Source organism: Nerophis ophidion, linkage group LG03 (assembly GCF_033978795.1).
Source record: "Nerophis ophidion isolate RoL-2023_Sa linkage group LG03, RoL_Noph_v1.0, whole genome shotgun sequence".
NCBI lineage: Eukaryota > Metazoa > Chordata > Actinopteri > Syngnathiformes > Syngnathidae > Nerophis > Nerophis ophidion.
The window spans coordinates 13,231,543-13,243,280 of NC_084613.1; the positions used below are offsets into that span (position 1 = coordinate 13,231,543).

The 11,738-nt window shown below is 43.7% G+C and overlaps 12 non-coding genes across 12 annotated transcripts; 10 read left to right on the forward strand and 2 right to left on the reverse strand.

The window, feature by feature from the left end:
• The first annotated feature begins 351 nt into the window (after positions 1–351).
• trnay-gua (transfer RNA tyrosine (anticodon GUA)) lies at positions 352–439 on the forward strand. The gene is given in 2 exon segments: positions 352–388; positions 404–439. It is a non-coding gene; the product is annotated as a tRNA-Tyr (tRNA).
• Positions 440–671: 232 nt separating this feature from the next.
• trnay-gua (transfer RNA tyrosine (anticodon GUA)) lies at positions 672–759 on the forward strand. The gene is given in 2 exon segments: positions 672–708; positions 724–759. It is a non-coding gene; the product is annotated as a tRNA-Tyr (tRNA).
• Positions 760–2,641: 1,882 nt separating this feature from the next.
• Positions 2,642–2,729, forward strand: trnay-gua (transfer RNA tyrosine (anticodon GUA)). The gene is given in 2 exon segments: positions 2,642–2,678; positions 2,694–2,729. It is a non-coding gene; the product is annotated as a tRNA-Tyr (tRNA).
• A 492-nt stretch (positions 2,730–3,221) lies between these two features.
• Positions 3,222–3,309, forward strand: trnay-gua (transfer RNA tyrosine (anticodon GUA)). Its single transcript is given in 2 exon segments — positions 3,222–3,258; positions 3,274–3,309. It is a non-coding gene; the product is annotated as a tRNA-Tyr (tRNA).
• A 217-nt stretch (positions 3,310–3,526) lies between these two features.
• trnay-gua (transfer RNA tyrosine (anticodon GUA)) lies at positions 3,527–3,614 on the forward strand. Its single transcript is given in 2 exon segments — positions 3,527–3,563; positions 3,579–3,614. It is a non-coding gene; the product is annotated as a tRNA-Tyr (tRNA).
• Positions 3,615–3,882: 268 nt separating this feature from the next.
• trnay-gua (transfer RNA tyrosine (anticodon GUA)) lies at positions 3,883–3,970 on the forward strand. Its single transcript is given in 2 exon segments — positions 3,883–3,919; positions 3,935–3,970. It is a non-coding gene; the product is annotated as a tRNA-Tyr (tRNA).
• A 351-nt stretch (positions 3,971–4,321) lies between these two features.
• trnay-gua (transfer RNA tyrosine (anticodon GUA)) lies at positions 4,322–4,409 on the forward strand. Its single transcript is given in 2 exon segments — positions 4,322–4,358; positions 4,374–4,409. It is a non-coding gene; the product is annotated as a tRNA-Tyr (tRNA).
• Positions 4,410–5,078: 669 nt separating this feature from the next.
• trnay-gua (transfer RNA tyrosine (anticodon GUA)) lies at positions 5,079–5,166 on the forward strand. Its single transcript is given in 2 exon segments — positions 5,079–5,115; positions 5,131–5,166. It is a non-coding gene; the product is annotated as a tRNA-Tyr (tRNA).
• A 538-nt stretch (positions 5,167–5,704) lies between these two features.
• On the forward strand, positions 5,705–5,792 carry trnay-gua (transfer RNA tyrosine (anticodon GUA)). The gene is given in 2 exon segments: positions 5,705–5,741; positions 5,757–5,792. It is a non-coding gene; the product is annotated as a tRNA-Tyr (tRNA).
• A 223-nt stretch (positions 5,793–6,015) lies between these two features.
• Positions 6,016–6,103, forward strand: trnay-gua (transfer RNA tyrosine (anticodon GUA)). Its single transcript is given in 2 exon segments — positions 6,016–6,052; positions 6,068–6,103. It is a non-coding gene; the product is annotated as a tRNA-Tyr (tRNA).
• Positions 6,104–10,786: 4,683 nt separating this feature from the next.
• Positions 10,787–10,874, reverse strand: trnay-gua (transfer RNA tyrosine (anticodon GUA)). The gene is given in 2 exon segments: positions 10,787–10,822; positions 10,838–10,874. It is a non-coding gene; the product is annotated as a tRNA-Tyr (tRNA).
• A 597-nt stretch (positions 10,875–11,471) lies between these two features.
• On the reverse strand, positions 11,472–11,559 carry trnay-gua (transfer RNA tyrosine (anticodon GUA)). Its single transcript is given in 2 exon segments — positions 11,472–11,507; positions 11,523–11,559. It is a non-coding gene; the product is annotated as a tRNA-Tyr (tRNA).
• Between the last annotated feature and the right edge of the window lie 179 nt (positions 11,560–11,738).

An 11,738-nucleotide genomic window follows, 5' to 3' on the forward strand; every position in this document is an offset into this window, starting at 1 on the left:
TCCTTAGGTTGCTGGTTCAAATCCGGCTCGAAGTATGTTTTTAGAGAGCTTACATACATGGAGGACAGTGCAGGGAAAGAGGCTTCAAACATTAAGCAGGGAGAAGACTGGAGGGGAAAAAATGTGACCGCCCTCACCAAGAGCCAATACAGAATTATAATAAAGTAGTTAAGTTACGGTTTGAAATTGACGTAAACATGTTTGCTTCACAGAGGCAGATTGTAGAGGTGAAATTTTTAGGACGCTGGTTCACATCCGGCTTTGAAGAGAAAATATTAATAATGACGAGGGCGGTCCCAGCAGTTGCCGCGGTTCAATTCCAACACTGCAATACGTTCATTTCCTTTCATCCCTTTGATAGCTCAGTTGGTAGAGCGGAGGACTGTAGAAACAAAGTGCTGAAATCCTTAGGTCGCTGGTTCAAATCCGGCTCGAAGGACATTTTTTCGCCAAGACAGAATACAGATAAAGTAGTTAAGTTACGGTATGAAATTTAGGTAAAAATGTTTGCTTAGCGGAGGGAGACTGTAGAGGTGATTTGCTGAAATTTTTAGGTCGCTGGTTCCAAAACCGGCTCAGAGGAGAAAATATTAATAATGACGAGGGCGGTTGCAGCAGGTGGTGCGGTTAAATTCCAACCCTGCAATACAATACGTTCCAGAACTTTCACCCCTTCGATAGCTCAGTTGGTAGAGCGGAGGACTGTAGAGACAAAGTGCTGAAATCCTTAGGTCGCTGGTTCAAATCCGGCTCGAAGGACATTTTTTCACCAAGAATACAAATCAAGTAGTTTAGTTACGGTATGGAATTTATGTAAAAATGTTTGCTTCCCAGAGGAAGACTATAGAGGTGATTTGCTGAAATGTTTAGGTCGCTGGTTCCAAATCCAACTCAGAGTAGAAAACCTTAATAATGACGTGGGCGGTCACAGCAGTTGGCGTGGTTAAATTCGAACCCTGCAATACGTTCATTACTTTTTATCCCTTCGATAGCTCAGTAGGTAAAGCGGAGGACTGTAGAGACAAAGTGCTGAAATCTTTAGGTCGCTGGTTCAAATCCGACTCGAAGGACATTTTTGGAGAGCTTACAAACATGGAGGACAGCACAGAGAAAGAGGCTCCAAAAAGTATAGACAAGACAAGACAAACAGAGCAAGCAGGGAGAAGACTGGAGGGGAACAAAATGCGACCGCCCTCACCAAGAGCCAATACAGAATGAAGATAAAGTAGTTAAGTTACGGTTTGAAATTGACGTAAACATGTTTGCTTCACAGAGGCAGATTGTAGAGGTGAAATTTTTAGGACGCTGGTTCACATCCGGCTTTGAAGAGAAAACATTGATAATGACGAGGGCGGTCCCAGCAGTTGCCGCGGTTCAATTCCAACGCTGCAATACGTTCATTCCCTTCGATAGCTCAGTTGGTAGAGCGGAGGACTGTAGAGACAAAGTGTTGAAATCCTTAGGTCGCTGTTTCGAAGGACATTTTTTCACCAAGACAGAATAGAGATAAAGTAGTTAAGTTACTGTATGGAATTTATGTAAAAATGTATGCTTAGCGGAGGGAGACTGTAGAGGTGAACTGCTGAAATTTTCAGGTTGCTGGTTCCAAATCCGGCTCCGAGGAGAAAACAATAATGACGAGGGCGGTCACGGCAGTTGCCGCGGTTAAATTCCAACCCTGCAATACGTTCAGCAACTTTCATCCCTTCGATAGCTCAGTTGGTAGAGCGGAGGACTGTAGAGACAAAGTGCTGAAATCCTTAGGTCGCTGGTTAGAATCCGACTCGAAGGACATTTTTCCACCAAGAGCCAAGAAGACAGATAAAGTAGTTAAGTTACAGTATGAAATTTATGTAAAAATGCTCGCTTCACAGAGGGAGACTGTAGAGGAGATTATCTGAAATTTTTAGGTCGCTGGTTCCAAATCCATCTCAGAGGAGAAAACATTAATAATGATGAGGGCGATCACGGCAGTTGGCGTGGTTACATTCGAACACTGCAATACGTTTCTGAACTTTCATCCCTTCGATAACTCAGTTGGTAGAGCGGAGCACTGTAGAGACAAAGTGCTGAAATCCTTAGGTCGCTGGTTCAAATCCGGCTCGAAGGACATTTTTAGAGAGCTTGCATAAAATGTGATTGCCCTCACCAAGAGCCAGGCCAGAATGAAGATAAGGTAGTTAAGTAACCAAGAGCCTATACAGATAAAGTACTTAAGTTGCGGTATTAAATTGACATAAAAATATTTGCTTCGCAGAGGCAGACTAGAGGTGATTTCCTGAAATGTTTATGTTGCTGGTTCACATTAATAATGACGAGGGCGGTCACGGCAGTTGTAGCGGTTACATTGAAACCCTGCCATACGTTCATTGACTCTCATCTCTACGATAGCTCAGTTTGTAGAGCGGAGGACTAAGTCGACTAAGTGCTGAAATCCTTAGGTTGCTGTTCAAATCTGACTTTAAGTATGATTTTTAGAAAGCTAACATAAAATGTGACCGCCACCACCAAGAGCCAAGCAAGAATGAAGATAAAGTAGTTAAGTTACGGTATGAAATTTATGTAAAAGTGTTTGCTTCATAGAGCCGGACTGTTGCCGCGGTTCAATTTGTGCCCTGCAATACTTTCATTACCGTTTGTCCCTTTGATAGCTCAGTTGGTAGGGTGGAGGACTGTAGAGACAAAAGGCTGAAATCCTTAGGTCGCTGGTTCAAATCCGGCTCGAAGGACATTTTTCCACAGAGAGCCAAGAATACAGATAAAGTAGTTAAGTTACGGTATGGAATTTATGTAAATATGTTTGCTTAGCCGAGGTAGACTGTAGATGTGAATTGCTAAAAATTTCAGGTCGCTGGTTCCAAATCCGGCTCAGAGGAGAAAACATTAATAATGTCGAGGGCGATCGCAGCAGTTGGCGTGGTTGAATTTGAACCCTGCAATACGTTCCAGAGCTTTCATCCCTTTGATAGCTCAGTTGGTAGATCGGAGGACTGTAGAGACAAAGTACTGAAATCCTTAGGTCGTCGATTCAAATCTGGCTCGAAAGACATTTATGAAATTGATGTAAAATGTTTGCTTCCGAAAGGGAGACTGTAGAGGTTTATTCTGAAAATGTTTAGGTCGCTGGTTCCAAATCCGGCCAGCAGGCGGAAACATTAATAATGACACGGCAGTTGGCGTGGTTAAATTCGAACACTGCAATACGTTCCAGAAGTTTCATCCCTTTGATAGCTCAGTTGGTAGAGCGGAGGACTGTAGTGACAAAGTGCTGAAATCCTTAGGTCGCTGGTTCAAATCTGGCTCGAAGGACATTTTTTCACCAAGAGCCAAGAATACAGATAAAGTAGTTAAATTACATTATGGAATTTATGTAAAAATGTTGGCTTCGCAGAGGCAGACTGCTGAAATGTTTAGGTCGCTGGTTCCAAATCACACTCAGAGGAGAAAACATTAATAATAAAGATGGCGGTCGCTGCAGGTGGCGCAGTTAAATTCAAACCCTGCAATACGTTCGAACTTTCTTGTCCCTTCGATAGCTCAGTTGGTAGAGCGGAGGACTGTAGTGACGAAGAGTTGAAATCCTTAGGTCGCTGGTTCAAATCCGGTTCGAAGGATGATTTTTAGAGAGCTAACATAAAATGTGACTGCCCTCACCAAGAGCCAAGCCAAAATGAAGATAAAGTAGTTAGGTTACGGTATGAAATTTGTTTAAAAATGTTTACTTCGCAGAGGGAGACTGTAGAAGTGAAATGCTGAAATTATTAGGTCGCTGGTTCCAAATCCGGCGCCGAGGAGAAAAATATTAATAATGACGAGGGCGTTCGCGGCGGTTGCCGCGGTTAAATCCCAACCCTGCAATACGTTCGTTCTCCAACTATCATCCCTTCGATAACTCAGTTGGTAGAGCGGAGGACTGTAGTGACAAAGTGCTGAAATCCTTAGGTCGCTGGTTCAAATCCGGCTCGGAGGACATTTTTAGAGAGCTTACATACATGGAGGACAGCACAGAGAAAGAGGCTCCAAAAAGTACAGACAAGACAAGACAAAGAACAAGCAGGTAGAAGACTGGAGGGGAAAAAATGCGACCGCCCTCACCAAGAGCCAAGCCAGAAAACAGATAAAGTAGTTAAGTTACGGTATGCAATTGATGTAAAAATGTTTGCTTCCCAGAGGAAGACTATAGAGGTGATTTCCGGAAATTTTTAGGTCGCTGGTTCCAAATCCGGCTCCGAGGAGAAAACAATAATGACGAAGGCGGCCGCGGCAGTTTTCCGCGGTTAAATTGGAACCCTGCAATATAATACGTTCATTAACTTCCATCCCTTCGATAGCTCAGTTGGTAGAGCGGCGGACTGTAGAGACAAAGTGCTGAAATCCTTAGGTCGCCGGTTCGAATCTGGCTCGAAGGACATTTTTCCACCAAGAACACAGATAAAGTAGTTAAGTTACGGTATGAAATTTATGTAAAAATGCTCGCTTCACAGATGGAGACTGTACAGCAGATTTGCTGAAATTTTTAGGTCGCTGGTTCCAAATCCATCGCAGAGGAGAAAACATTAATAATGACGCGGCAGTTGGCGTGGTTAAATTCGAACCCTGCAAAACGTTCCTGAAATTTCATCCCTTCGATAGCTCAGTTGGTAGAGCGGAGGACTGTAGTGACGAAGTGTTGAAATCCTTAGGTCGCTTGTTCAAATCCAGCTCAAAGGACATTTTTAGAGAGCTAACATGCTCCAGTTTCAGTGTATGACTATTGCAAGGTTGCAATCACATGAGCTCGAGGTCTTCCTGCTTATTTGTTGAAAAGGTTTAGATGAATATACAAGCCAGATATCAACCAACTGCAGTCTATTGAATGCCCTAAGACGACAAAAACCTGGATGAATGACAACCTTCATATACAAAACTAGCAACACCAGCAAATGTTTTGGACATAGGACTGTGGAGGTGAATTACTGAAATCCTTAGGTTGCTGGTTCCAAATCCGGAATCAGAGAACACATTAATAATGACGAGGGCGGTCACAGCAGTTGCCACGGTTCACTCCGAGCCCAGCAATACTTTTGAAATAATTTGTCCCTTCGATAGCTCAGTTGGTAGAGTGGAGGACTGTAGAAACAAAGTGCTGAAATCCTTAGGTCGCTGGTTCAAGTCCGGCTCGAAGGACTTTTTTCCGCCAAGAATACAGATAAAGTAGTTGAGTTACATTATGAAATGTATGTAAAAATGTATTCTTCGCAAAGGGAGATTGTAGAAGAGATTTGCTGAAATTTTTAGGTCGCTGGTTCCAAATCCGGCTCCGAGAAGAAAACATTAATAATGACGAGGACGGTTGCAGCAGTTGCCGCAGTTAAATTCGTAACCTGCAAAACGTTCCTAGATTTTCATCCTTTTGATAGCTCAGTTGGTAGAGCGGAGGACTGTAGGGACAAAGTGCTGAAATTCTTAGGTTGCTGGTTCAAATCCAGCTCGAAGAACATTTTTTCACCAAGAGCCAAGAATACAGATAAAGTAGTTAATTCACGGTATGGAATTTATGTAAAATGTTTCCTTCACAGAGTCAGACTGTGGAGGTGAATTGCTGAAATTTTCAGGTCGCTGGTTCCAAATCCGGAATCAGAGAAAACATTAATAATGTCGAGGGCGGTGGCAGCAGTTGGCGTGGTTCAATTCGAACCACCCAATACATTCCCTATCTTTCATCCCTTTGATAGCTCAGTTAGTAGAGCGGAGGACTGTAGAGACAAAGTGCTGGAATCCTTAGGTCGCTGGTTCAAATCCGGCTCGAAGGACATTTTTCTGCCAAGAATACAGATTAAGTAGTTAGGTTAATTTATGAAATTTATGTAAAAATGTTTGCTTCGCAGAGGTACACCGTAGAGGTGATTTGCTGAAATTTTTAGGTCGCTGGTTCCAAAACCGGCTCAGAGGAGAAAACATTAATAATGACGAGGGCGGTCGCAGTGGTTGGCGTGGTCAAATTCGAACCCTGCAATACGTTCCTGGACTTTCATCCCTTCGATAGCTCAGTTGGTAGAGCGGAGGACTGTAGAGACGGAGTGCTGAAATCCTTAGGTCGCTGTTTCAATTCCGGCTCGAAGGACATTTTTAGAGAGCTTACATAAAATGTGACCACCCTCACCAAGAGCCAGGCCAGAATGTAGATAAGGTAGTTAAGTAACGGTATGAAATTTATTTCAAAATGTTTGCTTCGCAGAGGGAGACTGTAGAGGTGAATTGCTGAAATCCTTAAGTCGCTGGTTCAAATCCGGCTCGGAGGACATTTTTAGAGAGCTTACATACATGGAGGACAGTGCAGGGAAAGAGGCTCCAAAAAGTACAGACAAGACAAGACAAAGAACAAGCAGGGAGAAGACTGGAGGGGAAAAAATGAGACCGCCCTCACCAAGGGCCATTACAGATAAAGTAGTTAAGTTAGGTTTTGAAATGTATGTAAAAATTGTAGCTTTGCAGAGGGCGACTGTAGAGGTGATTTGCTGAAATTCTTAGGTCGCTGGTTCCAAATCCGGCTCAGAGAAGAAAACATTTACAATGACGAGGGCGGTCACGGCAGGCACGGTTAAATTCGAACCTTGCAATACGTTCATAAACTTTCATTCCTTTGATATCTCAGTTGGTAGAGTGGAGGACTGTAGAGACAAAGTGCTGAAATCCTTAGGTCGCTGGTTCAAATCCTGCTCGAAGGACATTTTTGGAGAGCTTACATACATGGAGGAAAATGCAGGGAAAGAGGCTCCTTAAAAGTATAGACAAGACAAGACAAAGAGAGCAAGCAGGGAGAAGACTGGAGGGGAACAAAATGCGACCGCCCTCACCAAGAGCCAAGCCAAGATGTAGATAAAGTAGCTAAGTTACGGTAAAAAATTGACGTAAAAATGTTTACTTTGAAGAGGTGATTTCCTGACATTTTTAGGTCGCTGGTTCACATCCGGCTCCGAGGAGAAAACATTACTAACGACGAGGACGGTTGAAGCAGTTTCCGCGGTTAAATTCATACGCTGCAATACTTTCATTGCTTTTCATCCCTTTGATAGCTCAGTTGGTAGAGTGGAGGACTGTAGATAAAAAAGTGCCGAAAATATTAGGTAGCTGTTTCAAATCCGGCTCGAAGGACATTTTTTCTTACCAAGAATACAGATAAAGTAGTTTAGTTACGGTACGAAATTTATGTAAAAATGTTTGATTCGCAGAGGGAGACTGTAGAGGTGAATTGCTGAAATTTTTAGGTCGCTGGTTCCAAAACCGGCTCAAAGGAGAAAACATTGATAATTTCAAGTGCAGTCACGGCAGTTGGCGCGGTTAAATTTGAAACCTGCGATATGTTCTCCCTGCTCATCCCTTCGATAGCTGAGTTGGTAGAGCGGAGGACTGTAGAAACAAAGTGCTGAAATCCTTAGGTTGCTGGTTCAAGTCCGGCTCGAAGGATGATTTTTAGAGAGCTAACATAAAATGTAACCGCCATCACCAAGAGCCGAGCCAGAATGAAGATAAAGTAGTTAAGTTACGGTATGAAATTTATTTAAAAATGCTTACTTTGGATCAGAATCAGAAATACTTTAATATTTCCTGAGGGGAAATTAACATTTTCAGCACAATCCCATTCAAGAGCAGACAAACAGACAGGGAGACAGAACAGGATCAAACATTACAGGGAGACAGAACAGGATTGCTGATAGGTTTGACAACTTCCGGCGCCCCTTACAAAAAAAGGTGTCCCCCCACATCCCCAGGGGGGGAAAAAAAAGGAGTCTATGGTCGTTGGCCCTCCCTAAACCTCACACCGCCAAGGCCTGTCGCAGCGTTTGTCCAATCTGTTGGGTAGGACTGAGACCAGAGAACCGAAGTCTTGTTCAAATAACCACCGTAGCGCTTTCTTGATAACCTGTAGAGGTACTGTGCTGAATTTCCTTGGGTCACCGGTTCCAATCCATCTCAAATGGCATTTTTAGAGAACTTCCGTCGCGGAGAAGGACTATGTGGAAGTCGATCCCTACCTGTTCCACAGATACCACGTCACAGGAGCCAGGCGTGCCGTTTTAACAGAGTTTTATTGTACATGTACTTCTAAGCACAATCTTTGCAGATGTTTTTTTCTCTCCAGTCTCTCCCGAAACCTATTCCTCCGCTCGCCGCTTGATTGATTGATTGATTAATTGAAATTGATTGATTGCTCACTGTTAAAGACAACAGATGATCAGATCACCATGTAGCACCTGTGAAATCTAATCACCTGCCAGCTGTGTCTCGCCGTCAAACACATGCCCGGCCCCGAGCTGATGGTGCTCCGCCCTCAACACCATTGACAGAGGCGGTGACTTTTGCTCCTGCAGGCGCGCTGATCGCACTCTCCCCTCCACAGACTATAAACTCACACTTTTCCTTCAGTGGAAGCCAACAGACCACAGGAATTAGCCCCGTACCAAATGTCAACAGAATTTCAATGCAGCCCTTTGATAAAAGGCTGAGTCAATCTTCCAATCTTTGCAAACGGCGATCAAAATAAGGTTGTTCGTGTATTGAAAGAACTTTTGTCTTTGGACCTATTTTGCCAATGTTTGTGAGCATTGCCCCGAAGTTATTCAAAAGACACGTTGTTATTTTCCCCCACACTTTGATTGAAGGAAAGAAGGCTCGTAGTTGTACTACATTTCCCAGGATGCATTGCCAGAGGCCATTAGTTCATTTGTAAACACGATGTTGTTGACCATTCCTGCCGACAATCGAAGTGGGAGTGATAAAACTAGCTTTTATCGGATTTCTAAGCCTATTTCTGTAAGGGGGGGAAGCTAAAGTTAAAGTACCAATGATTGTCACACACACACTAGGTGTGGGGAAATTATTCTCCGCATTTGACCCCCTGGGAGGTGAGGGGAGCAGTGAACAGCAGTGAGCATTTTTGGTGATTTAACTCCCAATTCCAACCCTTGATGCTGAGTGCCAAGTAGGGAGGTAATGGGTCCCATATTTATAGTGTTTCGTATGACTCGGCCGTATGACTCACAAACTTTCGATCTCAGTAGAATGTGAGATATAACGGGATAATGCATACATTTATCATTTGTTTTCAAAACGCTGACAAAAAAGTGGCACCCCAAAAATTGACCGTGGAACCCTATTTTTATGACTTGATGGGGTCCCATTTGGAAAATTCCTCGCACCAACACTGTCATTCATCCAGGTTATTGTCATTTTAGACTTAGGGGATTCAATCGATCACAACTGGACTATAGTTTGCTCTGGTGGCTGGTTGATATCTGGCTTGTGTATTCATCTAAACCAGGGATCGGCAACCTTTACCACTCAAAGAGCCATTTCGACCCGTTTCATAAAATGAGGAAGACAATGGGAGCCGCATCTATTCTCGCCAATAACTGCTGGTGGTTACCCAAATGACAAGAATAAGGGAATGCTACGAAGCCATTGCCTTGATCACCTTCTAAAACATGTACAAATTGCTTGCCAGTCCAGCAACATGTTGTGAGAGTCTTCTGCAGATGCACGCACACGACTGGAAGGCATACTGGGTGACAGAGAGTACACTGGCGGTTGCGATATAAACAACTTTAACAATCCTACTAATATGCGCCACATTGTGAACCCACACATAAGAAGAATGACAAACACATTTCGGGAGAAAATCCTCACAGTAATACAACATAAACGCAACACAACAAATACCCAGAATCCTTTGCAAGCACAAAACCCCGCCCACCTCAACCACGCAGGGGGGGGTCGGCGCCTGCGGGGTGTATAATATAGTCAGGTAGTTTCATGGATGCAAAGGATTCTGGGTATTTGTTGTGTTGCGTTTATGTTGTGTTACTGTGAGGATTTTCTCCCGAAATGTGTTTGCCATTCTTCTTTTGTGTGGGTTCACAATGTGGCGCATATTAGTAGGAGTGTTAAAGTTGTTTATATCACAACCGTCAGTGTACTCTGTGTCACCCAGTATGTCTTGCAATCTCATACATGTGCCGATAGAAGCAGCAAAATGCATGTATCCGGTTGGCACGCAAATAGCATTTCGTGAATGGCGGGCGTGATGACGTTCAAGAGGACGTTAAGAGTAATATCATCATGGCACGCCCTTAATATTGTAGTCCGACTGAAAATTGGAGTACGTTGATGGGTACGGGTGATGTCTGGGAGAGGCATTGAATTCCGGAATCTCCCCGCAACAATCTGGGGGGTCAGCGATTGCGCAGCTGAGCCGCATCAGAGTTGCCAAAGAGCCGCGGATTGCCGACCCCTGATCTAAACCTTTGAAATAAACATAAAGACAGATAAGCAGGAGAACCGCAAGCTCATGTGGTTGCAACAGTACAATACACTTAGACTGGAGCATGTTAGCTCTCTAAACATGTCCTTCGAGCTGGATTTGAACCGGCGACCTAAGGATTTCTGTCCTTTGTCTCTCCGCTCTAACAACCGAGCTATCGAAAGTATAAAAGTTCCAGAACGTATTGCAGGGTTTGAATATAACCACGCCAACTGCCGCGACCGACCTTGTCGTTGTGAATGTTTTCTTCTCTCAGCCGGATTTGGAACCAGCGACCTAAAAATTTCAGGAAATCACCTCTACAGTCGCCCTCTGCAAAGCAAACATTTTTACATACATTTCAAACCATAACTTAACTAATTTATCTGTATTGGCTCTTGGTGAGGGCGGTCACATTGTGTTCCCCTCCAGTCTTCTCCCTGCTTGCTCTCTTTGTCTTGCTCCTTCCCTGCACTGTCCTTCATGTATGTAAGCTCTCCAAAAATGTCCTTCGAACCGGATTTGAACCAGCGACCTAAGGATTTCAGCACTTTGTCTCTACAGTCCTCCGCTCTACCAACTGAGCTATCGAAGGGATGAAAGTTGGTGAACGTATTGGAGGGTTCGGATTTAACCGCGGCAACTGCTGTGACCGCCCTCGTCATTAATGTTTGGATTTGGAACCCGCGACCTAAAAATGTCAGGAAATCTGTGAAGCAAACATTTTTACGTCAATTTCGTACCGTAACTTAACTACTTTATCTGTATTGGCTCTTGGTGAGGGCAGTTGCATTTTGTTGCCCTCCAGTCTTCTACCTGCTTGCTCTCTTTGTCTTGTCTTGTCTATACTTTTTGGAGCCTCTTTCTGTGCACTGTCCTCCATGTATGTAAGCTCTCTAAAAACGTACTTCGAACCGGACTTGAACCAGCTACCTAAGGATTTCAGCGCTTTGTCTCTACAGTCCTCCGCTCTACCAACTGAGCTATCGAAGAATGAAAACACGAAACGTATTGGAGGGTACAAATTTAATGGCGGAATTATTAATGTTTTCTACTCTTAGCCGGATTTGGAACCAGCGACCTGAAAATTTCAGCAATCCACCTCTACAGTCGTCCTCCGCTAAGCAAACATTTTTACATAAATTTCATAACGTAACTAAACTACTTTATCTGTATTCTTGGTAAAAAAATGTCCTTCGAGCCGGATTTGAACCAGCGACCTAAGGATTTCAGCACTTTGTTTCTACAGTCCTCCGCTCTACCAACTGAGCTATCGAAGGGACGGAGAAAAGTAATGCAGGGTACGAATTTAACCGCAACAACTGCCGTGACCGCCCTCGTCATTATTAATGTTTTCTCCTCGGTGCCGGATTTGGAACCAGCAACTTAAACATTTCAGCAAGTTGTTTTCATGGATTGTCATACAAATCAGTCACACTTTTTTTTCCAGTGTTTTATT